The sequence below is a fragment of the Phacochoerus africanus genome, chromosome 7 (genome assembly GCF_016906955.1).
Source record: "Phacochoerus africanus isolate WHEZ1 chromosome 7, ROS_Pafr_v1, whole genome shotgun sequence".
NCBI lineage: Eukaryota > Metazoa > Chordata > Mammalia > Artiodactyla > Suidae > Phacochoerus > Phacochoerus africanus.
The window spans coordinates 95,070,214-95,092,574 of NC_062550.1; positions in this window are offsets into that span (position 1 = coordinate 95,070,214).

A 22,361-nucleotide genomic window follows, 5' to 3' on the forward strand; every position below is an offset into this window, starting at 1 on the left:
TTGATGGAAGGTACTCCAGTTTAATGCAGAAAAGTCACAGGGTCTGGTTTTAATTTTGACTTCACTGTCCAGTGACATACTTTCTACTGGTAAAATTGTGTTGTGTTATAACTTTAAAATATTAGATTTATCAATCCTTAAGTTGAAGTGATTAAAACTGGCTACGGACTGCTCATTTTTAGGGTTCTTGACCATTTCTGCATGGAAGGACTTTTCCTGGGAGAGCTAAGTCCTTGGAAACCTGAAAAGATCCTGAGGATTGTACCTAAAAATATTAACAATAAACAATGATGAAAACAGTGTGAAAAATAAGTGAGTACTAAAATCTAAGTAAATAATAAGTCCATTCTGAACAAAATTATTTCCTTTTCACTTATACTGATTCTACACTGATAAAAGTCCTGTAACTGTCCCAGGCTCTCAGCTATATACTCTGTTAAATTTTGATCCTAAACTACACTTTCTCTCCAGTCAAAGAAACTGCCACTGTTAGAAACATCTTGATAGACTTTATAATAAAAGATAAATATTCTACTATAGAAGGAAAAGTACGCTTTAATTTAGAAATAGCAGGAAAAAAAGTATTCTCTAGATTTCTTATTTTATAGTTTCCTTCAGTTAATGAAAAAAATGACAAATTCCCCATGAAGTTTTGAAACAGCTAAAAGTGGAAAGCAACATTAGCTAATGCAATAAAATACAATACATGATTAATTATTGAGCACACATTCCTGAATTAGACACTACTGGAGGTTAGGGACATGAGCAACTTCACTGAGGGAGAAAATTGAATTTACCAGGCATAAGCTCCCTCCAGTGTCATGACTCAAGCTTGACTATAATAATAATATAATAGCCATCATTTATTAAGTGCATACTATATGTCCACCACTGGGAAGTGATTTACATATATTATCACATTTGTTCTTGGGAAGAACGCTTTGAAAGAAATATTATTACCTTCATTCTGTAGATGAGGACACTGGGGCTCACCCAGGTTAGGTCATTTGCCCACGTCCTCACTCCTGGAGAGCAGCAGCACTGAATTCACACCCAGTCTATGGAACTTGAAAGCACTGCACCTATACCTTCCTTTCTATGTTTGAATTTCTGCCTACTTCTTTTTTTTCTTTTCTGTTGGGCAGCACCCGTGGCATATGGAGGTTCCCAGGCTAAGGGTCCAATCAGAGCTGCAGCCAACGGCCTACGCCACAGCAATGTGGGATCCAAGTCGCATCTGTGACCTACACCACAGCTCACGGCAACGCCGGATCCTTAACCCACTGAGCAAGGCCAGGGATCGAACTTGCAACCTTATGGTTCCTAGTCAGATTCGTTAACCACTGAGCCACAATGGCAACTCTAATTTCTAATGCACCTTTTCCCACGTCTACAGCTATTACTGTGTCTGCATATTCCTGAATTTTAATATATATATATATATCTGTTTTAAGAAGAAATTCAACCAAGCTTGGTACTCTATGGAAAAATTATATAATTGTCTGTATATCATTTATTTCAACACATAACTTCTTGGTCTTCAATACCAGTTTCATTGATCATTTGTTCTATGATCTTGGGAAAATTAATTAACCCTCCCAGGCCTCAGTTTCCTCACCTTCAAAAATGGAGGAAATATAGTATCTATATCATAAGATCATTGTGCAACAAAGTAATATATTTCCTTGATAGCACTAATAATAGTTACTGGCATACCATAAGCATATATAAATGCTAGCAATTTATATAATTTACTGATGTACTTTTATTAACAGGCTGAAATCCAGACACTAATAAAGTATTCCAAATATTTAGTGTGAAAATCCTTAAGCTTCAAGGGATAATTTTATTAACAAAAGCAAATCCCTTAATTCATACTAGTGTATATTTTAGCTTTTTCTAATGTTTCCTTTTTCTTTTTTAACTTCTCCCTACTTTCTCCACTATATTCTCCTGAATGTAGACTCTTTAAAAAAACAAAAAGTGACTCTAAAAAAAATTAAATGAAATAGGTATAATATTAAACTCCTGTCCATAAGGCAGAGAATTATTTTCTTCCTCCCTCTCTCTCTTTCTCTCTCTCTCTCCCCCAGTGATGAGAAATCTATGAGTTGCAAATGTGAAAATAATTAAAGATTGTATATGCTTCTTTCTCAATGCAAGTTAGCAGGCTGATCCTCTTGTCATAAAGATAATCTATTTTCTTCTGTGTTAACAGGATGATATTCAGCAATGGGAAAGGATAATCCCTGTTTACTTTCTGCTATTCAAGCTTCCCTGGCAAAATATTCTATCAAAAAATTTGACACACTGGAGTATCCCTGAGGAGAATTATCTGCTTATGCAGATGAAAAACTTGAGAAAGTGAGAATCTTGGAGAACATAATGTTGACAGGGAAATACTCTGAATGTTTGAAAAGCTGTCATAAGCAAGAGGGATCCATTAGAACTTTCACGGTGGCTTCACAGGGCAAACCTGGGACAAAGGCATGGAAGGGTATGAGGAGAGCATATTTCAGACCAAAGCTAGCACCGAAAATTGCCTTAATACATGGAGTGGACCGCTTTGTGAGGAAATCCCTTCACAGAAATGTTCACTGTCACTAAAGCTTTCGAGGAGAGGCACTGTGTCTCTCTGTGGGAGGTATAAGAGACTGAAGTATCTGGCTACAGACTGCGCTCGGTCAGTATTTCTCTACTTCTAATTTAGGGTTCAAAACAGTGTGTATACAAAATGAAAACTAGAAGGGCAATGCATTTAATTTTATGTAAAGATAAATATTTTACTTAAAAGAATATTCTTTATTCTAATATACTTTTCTTTCTTTTTTAGTTGTATATTGTTATTATTATTTGGAGGTTAAAACTGTGATATGAAATTTATCAGGGATAAACCCTGGCCAAATGTGCTAGCACCTGGGTAGTCTTGGACAATTATACACCATTTGGGCCTCAGTATTCTCAACTGTAAAATGAAGACACTACACTAACCATTTAGGCTGTTCTAAGGATGGAAAGAGATGATGCCCCAAATGTGCTCTGCAGATAGTACATAGTAAGTGCTCCTTAAATGCCTGCCTCTCCAGTGAAAATATTTACCTTTAAGAAATTATACTGTAGTAGAAAGAATTTTACACAGAATAAATTTTATTTATATATTTAACTATTAAAGAGATGATACACTCATATGATATAAGATTCAAAAAGTTCTAAAAGGTCCCATCCTTGACACCAGCTGCCACCATTTTCTTTTCCCTGAAGGCACCCATTGATGGTACATTTTTTTCTCATAGAGTTTCGGAGTTACTTTATGTAAATGCAAACAAATACATAAAGGTTTTGTGCTTTTTTTGCACAGCTGGTTGCATACCATATGCACTGTTCTAGAACTTCTCTTTAAAATAATATATCCTGCTCATTATTTCACAACACTATTGAAAAGGTTCATCATTGATTTTATGTATTCTTTTGTATTCTATATATTGCATTATATTAATATCAAGTCACATAAATTTATTAACTAGTCTTCTAGGTATTTAGATTTCTTTCAATATTTTGCTACAAAAATCAATATGCAGCAATCAATCTTGTACATTGGTCATTTTATACTTATGTGATATTTATAGATAACATTTTTAGAAGCAAAATTTCTGAATAAACAGGTATCATTGTGTGTAATTTTGATAGATTTTGCTATATTACCCCTGTAGTATCATATCAACTAAAACTTCTGGCGCTATATCCAAGTTCTGTTGCTTCTTTTCTTCTTCAGCATGTTATACTGTTTCATCTTTGTCTAGGTAGTAGTGAAAAATGGTATTTCAGTATATGCTTAATTTATATTTCTTTTATGAGTGAAATCAAATCAATTTCTTTTTTCATGTATGTGTGTTAGGTAGAATTGTAAAGACGTCATCCTAAAATTCTCATTCCTGTCATAAAGGTAACCTAATTAAACATTAATTTAGGTACTGTGGTGGAAAGACTTGGTGGATATAATTAAAGTTACTAATCAACTGACTTTTAAAAAGGGAGATTGTCCTAGATTATCTGGGTAGGCCCAATTTAGTCACACAACTCCTTGAAAAAAGAGAGGAAGACACAAGAGTCTGTCAAAGAAATGTAGGCAAAGAGGCAGGACAAATGAGGGAGAAGAGGAGGTCACAGGGAATTGAAGCATAAGAAGGACTCAACCCACCATTGCTGGCTTTGAGAATAGAGGAAGAGGGCATGAACCAAGGAATATAGAGTCTTGGAAGCTGAGAACAACCCCTAGCTCACAGTCAGCAAGGAAATGGACACACTGGTCCTATAACCTCATGGAGCTAAACTCTTAACAACTACCTGATGCCTCTGGAAGCTTCAGAAGGCTACAATGCAAAGAGTGAATTTCCATGTACAGTAAATTTACCTCAGTAAAAACAGAGAAAGGGAAAATAACATATATGCTTAGGATAAGAAAGTTATAGAATATTTTTTATGACACTTACGGCAAGAAATATGAAAATCAGATTTTTCTATCCTTCAAATGTAAGGCCATCGAAGCCAATCAAATGAAGTTATGAACAAGCTAGAAATCTGGGAATATCATTCCTAGGAGCTCTTCCTTAGGAATCTACTAGAGAATGAGCTTCTGCCACTATAAAACAAGTAGAGATATTCGATCATATGGTCCATGGGAGCGCAAATTGAATATTTAACTGTGGAACCAAGACAAATGGATAAAAATACATCCTGACAAAATAGTATGTAAATATAACACATTCTAAGAAAGGAGATATTCTATAAACTAACAAAAAATATGAGAAGGGAGGAAATTAATAGAAAGTAGAATTAGGTCCCTGATATTATCATAGCTATTAATAGGGAGTCTAATAATACATCTTGAAATTCACAAATCAAGCAGAAGTTAAGTACACTTAGGAATGAAAACATCAAGGTTAAAATTATACCAGTGATGTATCACCTCATACCTGTTAGAATCACCATCATTAATAAGTCTACAAATAACAAATGCTGGAGGGAGTGTAGAGAAAAGGGAACCCTCCTGCATTGTTGGTGGGAATGTAAATTGGTACAAGCACTATGGAAAACAGTATGGAGGTACCTTAGAAAACTAGATATAGAACTACCACATGACCCAGCAATCCCACTCTTGGGCATACATCCAGACAAAACTTTCCTTGAAAAAGACGCATGCACCTGTATATTCACTGAAGCACTAGTCACAATAGCCAAGACATGGAAACAACCTAAATGTCCATTGACAGATGAATGGATTAAGAAAATGTATCCATACACAATGGAATACTATTCAGCCATCAAAAGACCAAAATAATGCCAATTGCAGCAACATGGATGGAACTCTCATACTAAGTAAGTCAGAAAGAGAAAGACAAGTAGCATATGATATCACTTATATCTGAAGTCTAATATATGGCACAAATGAACCTTTCCATAGAAAAGAAACTCATGGACTTGGAGAACAGACTTGTGGTTGCCAAGGGGGAAGGGGAGGGAGTGGGATGGACTGGGAATCTGGGGTTAATGGATATAAACTATTGCCTCTGGAATGGATAAGCAATGAGATCCTGCTGTATAGCACTGGGAACTGCATCTAGTCACTTATGATGGAGCATGATAATATGAGAAAAAGAATGTGTATATGTATGTGTATGTGTGACTGGGTCCCTTTGCTGTACAGGAGAAAAGTGATAGAACACTGTAAACCAGTCATAGTGGAAAAAATAAAAATCATTTAAATGTAAAATAAATAAATAAATAATTATACCAGTGACTAAAAGTGAAGAGAAAGAGGAAAGAAGAAAGAGAAGTTGAGAAAAAAGCAAATATTGCCTAATTTCAATTTTTCTCATAGTAAAAACTAAGTTTTCAAAGAAATAGGTGGCTGAAAGTATTATGTACATTATTAGTATAAAGGTAATTATTAGAGCTAAAATATCTACCAAGTATCAAAAGAAATAAAACCATAGAGAAATGCAACAGTAAAGTAAAAGACAGTAAATAACATGAAACAATATCGTAGAACTAAGACTAAATCTCTCAGTCACATCAGCAATGCAAGCTCACTGCACACATTACAAGGAATTTTTTTTTTTAGTTTGGCTAAGAAAGCAAGATCTAACTCAAGATTATGTACAGGGATAGATATAAAGAAATTTAGGTGGTTACAATGAAGAGAAGTGGGAAAGAAATAACAGGTAAATATATAAGTACAAAGAAAATATAAGCCATTATGTTAATAACAGGCAACACAGAAATCAAGCCAAAAAAAGAAGCTTTCTTTGGAGCACTATGCCAATTCTATACATAGAATGAACCTGTCTCTTATTTCAGGTAATTTCGGCTATTTGGGAGGAACTCAAATCTATAGAAAGAAAGCAGAATGCCTAAATGAATTTCCTTGCAACCTTCTCTCAGCTTCAACAATTATCAACATTCTGTCATTTGTATTTTATCTGTCCTTACATCCACTCCCCAACTCTTACTTTATTATTCGTTACTACTGACTGTACTCTTTAATACATACATACATATATATGCATTTAAATTCACAAACCTTGACTATATACTTGTGACAAAGAGGATACACCTCTTTAACTTACATCACATCAAGATATAAAATATTTCTGTCACTCCAGAAAGTGGCCTTATGACTTTTAAAATCAATACACCCCTCAAGCCCCATAGGCAACCGCTACTTCAATAGTGGTTAGGTTTGCCTATCCTACAACTTCAACTTAAATAATACAATATATGGTATCATACCTCCAGCTTCTTTCATTCAGCCTAGTATCCATGACACTTCATTTACAATATTGGACATACTAGTAATTTGTCCTTCTGATGGCTTAGTATCATTTCACAGAATGAATATCCTTATATACCCCTTTTTTGTGAATATATATTTGGATTATTTCCAATTTCTTGTTATTATGAATAAAAGTGGTATAACTATTCCTCTCCAAAAAAGCATTTTTAATGGGCATTTGTTCTCATTTCTACTGGACAGTATCCAGAAGGAGAATTTCTATGTCTATGGTACACACATGTTTATCTTTGTTGAAAATTATAAAACCTTTTCCCAAAGTAGTTGTATCATTTACATTCACACTAGCAACGTATGAGTTAGGATGTTCCATCCTTTTAGTGCCTGGAGTTGTCCGTCTTAATTATTGCCACCCTAATGTGTGTGCAGTGGTATCTGATGGAGATTTTAACTTTTATTTTCCTGAGAACTAATAATTCTAGGTATTTTATATGCCAGATAAAGAATTATTTTTACATATTTATGTCTACAGCTAGATTGGGAAGAAAAACAGATCATCCTCACCACTGGAAAAAAATTCTAAATAAAACATGTTTGTGTATATATATGTGCGTGTGTGCACGCACACACACACAGACGTTTCCAGGAGACAAACTACTTCTTTCAACTATAGCATATAATTCAGCCTCCCTCTACTTCTTAAGACAAAAATGAGATCGTGAGAGTTTGTACTGTTGATATGTATAGCTGTTTCTGATTCTACAAACAGGTTATTAGATGTTTACTTTAGAAAATGACTCCAGAAATTTTCTGAAAGCCAGAAGTACTCTGAAGTTCTGAAATCTGTAGCTTCTATGTTCTCTGTCATACCCCTGGCTCCATTGCTAATGTTCTTGGAAACACCTCATCTTCTACAAAATTTGGGTTCCAGCTGTCTCCTGGTTTTACTGAAAGCAAATTTTGTACTGCTGTTTTCTGGTATCCTTTCTGCTTTCTGGATGATTTCTAAGTAAAAAAGAGGAAGATGCTAACTTAAGGTGTCATCTTCCATCAGGCAGCAATATTTTTTAAGACTTTTTTTCACTATGTAAAAATCCTATGTCAGTATCCTTCCTCTTTCTCCCTAGTTATTTTGTTTTCTGAAAAATGTAGTTATATTTTTCAAACGTTGCTGGTTCGTGAAATTCAAAAGTCTGAGAAACACTGGGTAAGACAATTTACAGAATTCTTTCCAGTTTTAATTTTAATTTTCCAGTGGTGAGGATGATCTGTTTTCCTTCCCACCAGTAGTGGGGAGAAATGAATACAAGCTGCTATTTGTCATAACAAAGATGCTTTCTGGGGGCTGAGCCATGGCTTGGTGAAGAATTCCTTCTGCTTGGCTCCTAAAGGCTCAAAGCCTGGCGGAGTCTATAGGCAAGAGACAGTGTTGCTATTGTTTGTCCGTTATAATCCTTGGAAAGAATTTAGTTGTATTTATTTGAAGTAGCAGAACAAGCTTCTTCACCAGAGGCCACACAAACTGCCTGAGCTTTCAATTCATTCATTAGGCCAATTACATATGGATAGTTTGGGAGTGTGAATGAGTGTGTGTGTGTGTGTGTGTGTGTGTGTGTACAGCGTGTACATGAGTGTGTGCACACTGGTGATCACTAGTGAGCACTGCTCCCTCTGATATTTGATGTTATTGATTCATATAAAGCATAAGTTATGTATTTTAGCAAATCCAGTATTTTAAAAATCAATACTTACAAGGATCATTTGACAAAAGGATTTATTTGTAGGTGGCTTCAAATGACAAACTTCCTCAGCACATTCCAAATGTGTTGGTTTATTGTCTGTACCCCTCTGTATTGGATGTATAGCGTTTGGTACATACATATGTATATTTGGGTACATCTAGTGCTTATTAGGAGCCCCTAAGTATTCTTACAACTATTTGATAGAAGCTAACTTAACTTCTGACTTGAGCTAAGAAGAACAATCAGAATATACACCAAAGAGCTGCCTTCCTTAGCTTTCAAATGATCTCATCAATGATCCAAATGGATAATGATCCAGGAGTATGAATGCCTCTTGATACATGGACAATGTCATATTAAAAGATGGTTAAAGAAGGGTAGTACCTTGCTGCTTGTTTTATCAGCAACCATGAAAGATGAGGGATGAACATAGTTTTGCTAAGCATCCAGAAATTAATTGCTCAGATATTCTGCAAGACTGACCCTAATTAAGCAAATTCTAGAAGGATTTCTCTACACACTTACCCCCAAAATTTGCTAGTATATGAGAGACAATACACCTTTCCAGATACAAAAAGTTACTGTCTGTTCTCCTGGGCCTATCTTTCACAGTATCAGAGAAGTCAATGAAAAAAAATTTACTTGCTAAGAACCTGCTCTGTTTCCAGAACTGTTGTACTTGTTATCTCATTAAAAGCTCAGGCATTTAACACAGTGCAGAGAAGAATTCAGGTATTATATATATTAAAAGGCCCTTTTTGTCTCTATTCTACTACTGTCTCAAGAGAGGTAGAACAAGTCATTTGAAGTTTCGAGGTCAACATAGAAATACAGAAAAGAGATCCAGATAGTTTTCAGGGATGATACAACCAAGATGTCTATAAAGTCCTCATGGCTGGCTCTGTGTCTTAAGCTGTTGTCAATATAAGCATGATTTAATCAGAAATGTTTAATTTGTTCAATCCCAGATTGACACAAAATCCCTGATACATCCTATGCCTTTCTTTTCTTACTTCTGCCTACACTCAAAGTCTAAGGTTGTTTTCTTTTCCTCATTGAATACTTATCTATGCTTTACCCATTTTCTCCACTCAAGAATGCCTATGGAGTAAGTTAGGATCAAACAAGAATCTCCTGATTCATTTGTGACCTAAAAACCAGCATACAAACATTTTAATTTTTACTTTCGGTGGCAAAGCAGGGCCAGTGAGGTGACAGTGCCTTTCTAACCGGTTTCACAACCCATCTAGCTCTCTACCACTTTGCTCAGGCTTCCCAGACTTAATAAAAGATTGTTCTGGCCAAATGTACATATTCTTCTTTGTCTTTTTTTTTTTTTTTGGTCTTTTTCCCATTTCTTGGGCCGCTCCCTCGGCATATGCAGGTTCCCAGGCTAGAGGTCAAATCGGAGCCATAACCGCTGGCCTACGCCACAGCCACAGCAACGTGGGATCCGAGCTGCGTCTACAACCTACACCACAGCTCATGGCAACACCGGTTCCTTAACCCACTAAGTGAGGCCAGGGATCGAACCTGCAACCTCATGGTTCCTAGTCGGATTCGTTAACCACTGTGCCACAACGGGAATGCCTTCCTCTTTTTTTTTTTTTTTTTTTTTAAAATCAAATCTTCTCCCATGGAAACTAAGCCATTTTGACCCTGTTTACAATTTTTCACCTCTGCAGCCATCCCTGATGCCCCAAGGTAGGTCAAAGGGGACTGCGACTTCCTTCTATAGTTGTAGGGTGAAACAAGTTCTTCTCCCAAGAATTTGGAATCTTGAATGAAAAAGCAACAACTAACCTACCTTAATGCCAACTCTCTATGGAAATTTTACAACTTCCATTGCTCAGACCCCTCACACTATGTAAGTTTATACTCTTCCAGGAACTTAGCTCAGTATTTGTTTAAATTCCAGGAGCTATCCAAACTTGCTTCCAAAATACCCTTTGTGTGTGTGTGTGTGTGTGTGTGTGTGTGTGTGTGGTTTAAGTCATTGTCTATTTTAATTACTTTCAAACAAATATGTCTACAATAATGGATTCTCTGATTCTTGATATGGTTTCCTGCCTTGCTAGGTGGAACAAAACAGAAAAAGGCAACTTTCTTTCCTTTTTACTGTCCTCCTTTAAAGCCCCAGGTCTACAGTTAATCCTAAACCTCAATTCCATGATACATTTATCCTGACTCCTATTGTGTCTCAAAGACCAAATGACCCTCCCAAGGAGAAAGCTCCACATCTCAAATGGCAGCTTTGATAGTGCTGTCTCTTTAATAATGCCCACAAGTGGAGAGGACCTAGGGCAAGAAGGGGCTTTTATAATCCCTCCCTGCCTCCTGGGAGGTTCAGCTCTCTCAGGTTCTGTTACAGCTTAGACAGGAAGAAAGATGGTAAAACTGTATTATCCCTTCCAGGCTTTTTCATTTCTTTGACAGCCTGCCTATGGAGTTCCTGCCTGTGAAAGAAGGTTTAGGGATAAAAGGGTAGAGACAATACTATTCAATGATTTCCTAGTCCCTTAAAAAAAAAAATCAGTCACCTCATCATTGTGTTAGACCTTACATGCAATAGCACTAAAACGTTAAGATACATACTGACTCCAGCCCAGTCAATGATACACTTCTAAACTACCTCTCACCACTGGCATTTAAAAGGTTTATCTTGTTCCCATTACATTGGTTTGATAAGCTTCCATTCCAGGTTGTGTCTCCTTCCCTCACTAATCTGCGAGCATCTTGGCTTTCTCCAGTCCTTGGCTGGGCTTTCCTCTACCCTGATGCCATTTTCATTTTCTTTCTTTGTGGAGTTGAAATGGCTTCTAGAAGTTCCAGGTTTATATTTTCAAAGGTGAAGACTCGTGCAAAGAGGTTTTCTCTGATACTAATACTTTGAGCTAAATCTTGGGCTTGAACTTCATTGTTCCAAGTGGAATTCTATGTCCATCTCTGACACAATCACTGTTGCCAATGACAGACTATGCTCTATGTCATATTATCTTCCCAGGAGTTGGCATAGGGTTAGCTCATTTCAAATTACATGAGCAGAGTGGAAGATATGGCTATCAAAAGAGAGGAAATTAGAGGCCAAAAAAAAAAAAAGAATCAAGCAAGTAGTGTTTGTGGTAGGGGCAGGTAATTAGAGCAAATTCTTTGTTTTAAGAGAAAAAATGGGGGGCGGAGCAAGATGACGGAGGAGTAAGAGGTCGTGCTCACCTTCTCCCACAAACATATCAAAAAAACACATCTACATGTAAAACGACTCACAAAGAACATCAATTGAATGCTGGCAGAAGAACTTAAACCTCCAAAAAAGGGCAAGAAACTCTTGACATAACTGGGTAGAATAAAAGAAAAAAAGAGAGAGAGAGAGAAAAGGAATCAGGATGGGACTAGTGTTCCTGAGAGGGAGCTGTGAAGCAGAAAAGGAACCCACCTTCTGCAAAACCTCCTAACTGATGAAAGATCAGCCGAGTTGGTGGGACCTCAAAGTCACTGAGAAAAGTGCAGCAGCTGGACTGAGAGCAGCAAAGCAGAGTGAGAGATGCACAGATCATCTGAACCACCGGCCCAGACACCACAGCCTGAGATGCTCAGACGGGGGCTGGGCGCTGAGACTGAGGCTCTGGAGGTCAGTCCTGGGTAGAGGACTGGGGATGGCATAAGGAGTTAAGGAGCAGTGTACCACGGACTAAGGAGGGGAACCCCATGGCAGAGGGAACCTGGGAGAAGGTCTGGACCCACAGGAAGGGCAAGGTGCCATTGTTGGGGAGGGGAGAGGAGAAGGAGCCGGCCACCATAGGAAACTCCCTGCTCTGGAGTGTGTGCATGCCTGTGGGCTTAGAGGGTGGGGCAGCAGTGTGGAGGCTATGGGCAGAGAGAAGTCTCTTGCTCATTTAGGGGAGACTGGGCACTTCTTGCACAGGTTACCAGTGGCCAGGCACCTCTTGTGTGGGCTAAGGGGATCAGGGGGCTAAGTGTGATGTGGTACCTCTTGCATGGTCTACAGATGGCAGGGTCAGACCTTGGCAGTCATCTCAGAGGCCAGAGGGAGGCGTGGCTTGCCACCCTTAGGGGCCTGTGAGTGGGCTCCACCTGTGACCCCAATCACCTGAGGGTTTGGCCAAAAAGAAAAAAAGAGGGCACTGCAACCAAGCACCATATGCTGTTGTTCTCACTCCCCTAGGAACACACCTTCCCTGCCAAACACTCTGGGTGGTGCCCAGACACTTGGTCACCGTCCCTTCCCAAGACCCTACAACTAGGAGCAACTGGTACAGCACCTCCTGCATGGGCTAAGTGGGACAGGGTGCTTCTTATATGGTCTTCAGGGGACAGGGGCAAACTGCTGCAGCTTTCCCTTATTTGAGGTGGGCATGGCCCACTGCCATTGGAGTTACCTGAACAAAAATCACTTGCAGCCGCATTCACCTAAAGGCACTACAGAGGAGGGCATTGTGACCGAACACCACCTGTTGGTGCTCTCACACCCCCGGGAACACACCCGCCTTGCAGCTGCCACTGCCAAATGTTCCAGGCAGTAACCATATGCCTGATCTCTGTTTTACTTTCCAGGATCCTGCAACTGGGAGCATCCAGGACAGCACCTCATATGTGGGCTAAGTGAGATGGGTTGCTTCATGCATGATCTACAGGTGCCGGGGGCAAACCAATGCAGTTATCACTGACTCAAGAGATGGTCATGGCCTGCTCCCAATAGGGTTCCCTAAACAGGTACCACCTGTGGTTCCAGTCACCACAGAGGAGGGCACTGCAATCAAACACAAGCCGTTGTTGCTCTCACTCTCCTGGGAACTCACACACCCTATGCTTGCTACTGCCAAGTGTTCTGGTCACCTTGAAGATCTGCCTAGAGCTCATTACCACTTCCCAGGACCATGCGACTAGGAGTAGCCTGTGCCACCTTCCTGCAAGTCCTTGTTGCTTTTGAGAGCCCAATGACCAAGCACTGACTGCTGGCCCTACCCTTTGCCTCCTTCTACCTGAAAACACACTGAGCATCCTGGGGAAAACAGATAACAGCCTGCTCACACTGAAGAAAGAGACAGCAAATATTCAAACTCCCACACCAAAAATAAATAGTAACCCCCACCAAATACAAAGGGGTACTCTTGCATAGAAGTAGTCCCCCAAGACTACAGTTTGGCTTCCCTGAACTCACAGAAAAAGAAAAACACAAGCAAGATGAAGAAGCACAGAAACCATTCCCAGTTAAAGGAACAGGAGAATTCACCTAAAGCAGTCAGCAATGAAACAGACCTCCGCAGTCTGACAGACATTGAGTTCAAAAGGGAGGTATTGAAAATACTGAAGAAATTAAGAGAGGATATGAACAGTAATGCAGATTCCTTTAGAAAAGAACTCAAAAATATAAGGAGGAGCCAAGAAAAATGAGAATATTCATTTGCATAGATACAAACTGAGCTAAAGGCAATAAAGAGCATAATGAATAATGCAGAGGAATGAACTACTGATGATAAGTGAAGATAAAATAATGGAAATCACACAATCAGGACAGCGGACAGAAAACCAAATGAAAAAATATGAAAGCAATATAAGAGACCTGTGGGATAATATAAAGTGGGTGGGTCTATGCATAATAGGAATTCCAGAAGGAAAAGAAAAAGAAAAGGGGATTGAAAATATATTTGAAAAAATTATGGCTGAAAACTTTCCAAATCTAAAGGATACTGATATCAAGATACAGGAAGCACAGAGGGCCCCAAAGACGTTGAACCCAAACAGACCCACACCAAGACGTATTATAATAAAAATGGCAAAAGTTAAAGATAAAGAGAGGATTCTAAAGGCAGCAAGACAAAAGCAAAGCATTAATTATAAGGGAATCCCCATAAGGCTATCAGCTGATTTCTCTACAGAAACACTACAGGCCAGAAGGGAGTGGCAAGAAATATTTAAAGTACTGAAAGGAAAAAATCTGCAACCTAGAATACTCTATCCAGCAAGAATATCATTTAAAATAGAAGGGGAAATAAAAAATTTCTCCAATAAACAAAAGCTAAAAGAGCACAGCAATTCAAAACCCATTCTAAAAGAAATACTGAAAGGGCTTCTCTAAATTAAAAAAAAAAAAAAGAGAGAGAGAGAAAAAGAAGAATTAGGTTGGAGGAAACCACAACTGGAAAGCAGTCACTTAAATAAGGCAGATGCAGACCTAAACAAGAAGATGTTAAAAAAAAAAAAAAGACATCAAAATGTGGGAAGGAAAGTAAGAAAATATAGATTCTTTTTTTTTATTTTAATGATGTGTTTGAGCCTATCTGACTATCAGGCAAAAGCAAGCAGATATAGGAAGGGCTTGATGTGCTGAAAAAACAGGGCAACCACAAATCAAAATCAAACATTACATTCACAAAAACTGAAAAGAAAACTACTCAAGCATAAAATAAATGGAAACCATCCAAACCAAAAAAGAGAAACAAAGAATCAACTGGATAACAAGGTTTAAAATGGCACTAAATACATATCTATCAATAATCACCTTGAATGTCAATAGACTGAATGAATGTTCCAATCTAAAGACAGAGTGGCAGATTGGATAAAAAAGCAAAAACTTTCAATCTGCTGTCTACAAGAAACTCACATTAGGGCAAAGGACACATACAGATTTAAAGCGAAGGGATGGGAAAAGATATTTCATGCCAATGGACAAGACAGGAAAGCAGGAGTTGCAATACTCATATCAGACAAAATAGACTTTAAAATGAAGGCCATAAAGAAAGACAAAGAAGGACACTATTTAATGGTTAAAGGATCCATTTAAGAAGAGGATATTACAATTGTCAATATATGCCCCTAAAACAGGAGCACCCAGATACCTACAACAAATACTAACAGACATAAAAGGAGAAACTGATGGGAATGCAATCTCAGTAGGAGACTTTGACACTCCACTCACGTCAGTGGACAGGCCCTCTAGACAGAAAATTAATAAGGCAACAGAGATCCTAAAGGACATCATAGAAAAGTTAGACTTAATTGACATTTTCAGGACATTACATCCAAAAAAAATGAAAATATACATTCTTCTCAAGTGCACATGGAATATTCTCAAGGATGAATCACATACTAGGGCACAAAGCTAACCTCAACAAATTTAAGAGTATAGAAATTATTTCAAGTATCTTCTCTGACCACAATGGCATGAAACTAGAAATCAACCAGAGGAAAAGAAATGAGAAAAAACTCACTACATTGAGACTAACCAACATGCTACTAAAAAAACCAATGGGTCAATGAGGAAATCAAGAAGGAAATTAAAAAACACCTTGAGACAAATGATAATGAATACACAACCACTCAAAATTTATGGGATGCTGCAAAGGCAGTGCTCAGAGGGAAATTCATACATGCCTTCCTCAAAAAAGAAGAAAAATCTCAAATCAACAACTTAACCCAACCCATCAAAAAAATAGGGAAAAAGAACAAACAAAACCTAAAGCAGCAGAAGGAAGGAAATCATAAAGATCAGAGAGGAAATCAGTAAAATAGAGATTCAAAAAACAATAGAAAAAATCAATAAAACCAAGAGCTGGTTACTTGAAAAGGTAAACAAAATTGACAAACCTCTGGCCAGACTTACCAAGAAGAGGAGAGAAAAAAACCCAAATTAAAAGAAATAAGAAATGTAAAAGGAGAACTCAATGAATATTGCAGAAATACAAACAAACAAACAAACAAAAAGACAATACTGTGAACAATTGTATGCCAACAAATTTGACAACCTAGAAGAAATGGACAACTTTCTAGAGACCTACAGCCCACCAAAACTGAATCAAGAAGAAACGGATCAACTGAACAGACTGATCACTAGAAATGAAATGGAGTATGTCATAAAAACACTCCCTACAAATAAAAGTACGGGACCAGATGGCTTCACAGTCAAATTCTACCAAACATACAAAGAGGAACTTATACCCAACCTCCTTAAACTTTTTCAAACGGTTGAAGAAGAAACACTCCCAAAGACATTCTATGATGCCACCATCACCCTAATTCCAAAACCAGACAAAGACACCACCAAAAAAGAACACTATAGACCAATATAGTTGATGAATATAAATGCAAAAATTCTCAACAAAATTTTAGCCATCCGAATCCAACAACATATAAAAAGGATCATACACCACAACCAGGTGGGATTCACTCCAGGTTCACAAGGATGGTTCAACATACACAAATCAACGTCATACACCATATTCACAAAAGAAAAGTCAAAAATCACATGGTAATCTTGATAGATGCAGAAAAAGCATTTGACAAAGTCTAACATCCTTTCATGCTAAAAACTCTTACCAAAGTGGGGATAGAGGGAACATACCTTAACATAATCAAAGCCATATATGACAAACCCACAGCAAATACAATACGCAATGGAGAAAAACTGAAAGCCTTCCCACTAAAATCTGGAACAAGACAAGGATGCCCACTCTCATCACTGTTATTCAACACAATACTGAAAGTCCTATCCACAACAATCAGACAAACAAAAGAAATTAAATGCATCCAGACAGGAAGAGAAGAGGTAAAACTGTCATTGTATGCAGATGACATGATACTATAAATAGAAAACCCTAAGGATTCAACCCAAAAATTATCTGAACTGATCAACAAATTCAGCAAAGTAGCAGAGTATAAGATTAACATTCAGAAATCAGTCATATTTCTGTATACTAACAATGAAATATTAGAAAAGGAATACAAAAATACAATGCCTTTTAAAATTGCACGCCAAAAAAATAAAATACCTGGGAATACACCTGGCCAAGAAGGTAAAGGACTTATATGCTGAGAACTAGAAAACATTAATCAAGGAAATTAAAGAAGATGTAAAGAAATGGAAAGATATTCCATGTTCCTGGGTTGGAAAAATTAATAATGTAAAAATGGCCATACTACCCAAAGCAACCTATAGATTCAACGCAATCCCTATCAAATTACCCATGACATTTTTCACAGAACTAGAACAAACAATCCAAAAATTTATATGGAACCACAAAAGACCCAGAATTGCCAAAGCAGTTCTGAGGAATAAAAACCAAGCAAAAGGCATCATATCTCTCCCAGACTTCAGGCAATACTACAAAGCCACAGTCATCAAGACAGTGTGGTACTGGTACCAGAACAGACATACAGACCAATGGAACAGAATAGAGAACCCAGAAATAAACCCAGACACCCAGGGTCAATTAATCTTTGACAAAGGAGGCGAGAATATAAAATAGGAAAAAGACAGTCTTTTTAGCAAGTATTGCTGGGAAAAATGAACAGCTGAATGCAAATCAATGAAACTAGAACACACCCTCACACTATGCACCAAAATAAACTCCAAATGGCTGAAAGACTTAAATATATGACAGGACACCATCAAACTCCTGTAAGTGAATATAGGCAAAACATTCTGACATCAACCTTATGAATATTTTCTTAGGTCAGTCTCCGAAAGCAACAAAAATAAAAGCAAAAATAAACCAAAAGGATCTCATCAAACTGACAAGCTTTTGCACAGCAAAGGAAAACATAAAAAAAAAAAAGCCAAAAAGACAACTTACAGAATGGGAGAAAATAATTTCAAATGATGCAAATTGACAAGGGGTTAATCTCTAGAATATACAAGCAACTTCTACAACTCAACAGCAAAAAAGCCAACCACCCAATGGAAAAATGGGCAAAAGACCTGAATAGACATTTCTCCAAGGAAGATGTACAGATGGCCAACAAGCATATGAACAAATCCTCAACATCCCTGATTATTAGAGAAATGCAAATCAAAACTACCATGAGATACCACCTCATACCAGTCAGAATGGCCATCATTAATAAGGCCACGAATAACAAGTGCTGGAGGGGGTGTGGAGAAAAGGGAAACCTCCTGCACTGTTGGTGGCAATGTAAGCTCATACAACCACTATGGAGAACAGTATGGAGTTACTTTAGAAATCTATACATAGAACTACCATGTGACCCAGCAGTCCCACTCTTGAGCATACATCCAGACAAAACTTTCCTTGAAAAAGACACTCGCACCTGTATGTTCATTGCAGCACTATTCACAATAGCCAAGACATGGAAACAACCCAAATGTCCATCGACAGATGATTGGATTCGGAAGATGTGGTATATATACACAATGGAATACCACTCAGCCATAGAAGAGAACGAAATAATGTCATTTGCAGCAACATGGATGAACTAGAGACTCTCATACTGAGTGAAGTCAGAAAGAGAAAGACAAATACCATATGATATCACTTGTATCTGGAATCTAATATACGGTGCAAATGAACCTTTCCACAGAAAATAAAATCATGGACTTGGAGAATAGACTTGTGGTTGCCGAAGGGGGAGGGAGTGGGGTGGCCGGGGACCTTGGGGTTAATAGATGCAGACTATTGCCTTTGGAATGGATTAGCAACGAGATCCTGCTGTGTAGTACTGGGAACTATGTCTAGTCACTTATGATGGAGCATGATAATATGAGAAAATAGAATGTGTACATGTGTGTGTAACTGGGTCATCATGCTATACAGTAGAAACATAAAATTGTATTGGGGAAATAAGAATTATGAAAATATTTAAGTGATAAAAGTTTTATATCAATTTAAAAAAAAAGAGAAATGTTTTGTTGCACTAAATTGAAATTCCAAGGATAGAAGCATAGTTTGCCATGGTTGTTGAAATTGTTTTTAATAATATGCCTCTGTGTTTGTATAAACATACTTAGACACACGCATATCTTACCAGTTTTCTATATGTGTATGTCATATGTACATATGCATATATTATATGTACGCATACATTATATGTAATCCTAAAAACTGTATAATATCTATTTTTTAAGTGATTAATCCATCATCTACCTATTTCTCCAGTGTAAGACTTGTACATGTATGAGGCAATTGTCTAAATTTTAATCTATTGTTATAATTCAGATACATCATGTGCTCTTTTTTAACCCACTCTAATAAATCATCACCAGATATGCCAGCATTATATTGTTTACATGCTCTGTGTGTAAAACATCTAAAAAAAGGTATACACTTAAGTATGTAATATATACAAATACACACATGTGTGTGTATATATATATACATATTATATATATGTGTGAGTGTTTTTAGGTGCACAACTACACACATGTATGTACATGTCCTTCATGCATGTGTGTGTGTGTGTGTGTGTGTGTGTATAGCCAAAGAAATCAAATTATGGGACAGATATTAGAGGAAAATGTTTGGTGTTCCCTTTCCATTAGGAAGCATTTGCAAACCACTGCTTGACTAGATCACCCTCAACTTCATCTCTAAACATTTAGTTTACCTGCAGCTAACCAGATTGTTAAGAATCTACCAGACATATCTTCTTGTTGTGGCTAACTTGCTTCTCAGTCATTCATTTGCCAACATATCAAATAATCCTAAAATATTTTTGTGATCACCACTCACAACAAACCGAACTATTTCAGGTTTTGTGTCACTTATTCCCAGGAATTAAAAAGAACATTTCCCCCCAGAGACAAGGGAAGATGGTTTCATTCCTCTACTTCCAAGAAGAACTACACTTCTCTTTTTATTTTTTTGTCTTTTTTGTCTTTTTGTTGTTGTTGTTGCTATTTCTTGGGCCGCTCCCGCGGCATATGGAGGTTCCCAGGCTAGGGGTTGAATCGGAGCTGTAGCCACCGGCCTACGCCAGAGCCACAGCAACGCGGGATCCGAACCGCGTCTGCAACCTACACCACAGCTGACGGCAACACCGGATCGTTAACCCACTGAGCAAGGGCAGGGACCGAACCCGCAATCTCATGGTTCCTAGTCGGATTCGTTAACCACTGCGCCACGACGGGAACTCCCACTTCTCTTTTTATAAAGCTAGCGAGCTAATGAACTACACTCCCTCCAAGTTCAAAGCTTATTCCCAGAACTCTGTTTTTACTGGAAGCTTCCTTTGGGAAGGATCTGTAATCCCAGATACCATCAGATTTTACTCACTTCACAAAGTCAGCACTTTACAGCTCTCTGGGAGCTCAGTTGGCTGCCTTGGAGCCAATAGTTTCAGAATTTCTTGAGGACCTAACTCTTTTTCTTCTGGTTCATACTTAATTTTCAATCATGAAATTATGTTGCCTAATAGATATTCATCGAAAAGGAGTTTAAGACAAAAGGGTGAGGTTTTGTAATCTTACTACCCTTAGAGTCTTTTTCAGCCTATTCAATTACCCTTAGAATCTTTATCCACTCTGGTTCTCAAAACTTTGTTTTCTCCTAAGGAATAGGACAGTGGTCTAATTCCTGAGGCTGAACCAAGTACAGTACTTTGAAGGTAAAGGATACCAAATGGGGCACTCCCCATTCTGGAACACAGAGATACACACACCTTTCTCCCTTTGCTTTCCCCAGCCCTATGAGTCAAGGAGGAAGTGTGAGGCAAATGTGTCAAGTCCCATGAGGGCTCTCTCAGAGTTGACCTCAATTCTAATCTTTTATAGGAGATGATTTTTATTTAACCTGAATATTAATTTCAACTGCAAGCCTTCATCCCTGGCTTGTTGTATGTTCATGGGCTTTCCTGCTTGCCAGAAAAGTTCCACCAAGCCGAGTCTCTTGCTGAAGCAGATCACACACCTCCCTGAGCACTTCCACACACAGTGTGCCCTCTTTGCTGACCCTAAGGGGGTTGCTTCTAACACTTTGCAACTGAAAAAAGTAACAGCTGGTAAGGAAGCTGTGGGGTTTTTAACCATCGGCTTTAAGGCTAATCTTTCAAAATCTGGAAAAGGAAAGAAAAATTTCAATAATCATGATCATTTCAGATTAATAAACAGAATGAATCAAAATGAACAGAAAGACACCTGGAATTGAATATTTGGCTAGCTCCTTCCAAAACTATTTTGGGTTCAACTTTTTCTCATATTTGGCTAATTTAAAAATTTTGGAATAAGGGCAGAGTGGAGAGAATTGATGGGATTATCTGGATAAGTTATTTTGACATTTTCTTAGTATCACAGAGATTTAAAAAAATCTCACTTTACTAACCATTACTCTAAACATATGATTTGTTTCTCAATAACCTACACTAAAATATTTAATTCTTTATTTTAGCTGAAGAAAGTGGGTAAAATATATGTGGTATGTACTAATATGTTTATACATATAGGTATACATATATATATTTAATATATTCCCCATAGAAATACTTCAGTGTTCAAATTTAGCAAGTATTAATGATGGTTATAAAATTTTTTGCATGGTGTTGTTGGAGGTAGAATGAACAGTTTGACATGGTCTTATCATTAAGAGCAAAGGATATGATACTGGGAACAACAGCAATGTTTGTGATTTCTATTATCACTGCCATTTATACTGGGTTTTACAACATTCACAGACACATGCACTTAAACCCTAGAAAAACTCAGTGAAAGAAATAGTTTTGGTGCTATTTTCAACTCCATTTTACAGATGTGGAAACCAGAGTAATCTGGCCAAGGTCATGTGGTTAGGAAGTGGTAGAACTAAGATACAAAAGCATACTTTGTGAATAAAAAATTTCTATTTTTTCCATGACATCTCACAACAGGTCAAATAACAATACAGGTCAAGGCCATCAAGTGTCTGAAAAAAAACACAGATGTGCTACAGCATTTAGAGGTGAGAAAAAAAAACCCTGTCTCATAGAGTTTTCTACCATGATAGAAACAGTCTCTATCTGCACCATATATGGTACCATTAGTTATGTGTGACTATTGTTTTACTTGAAATGTGGTTGCTAGTGCAACTGAGGAATTGAATTTTTAA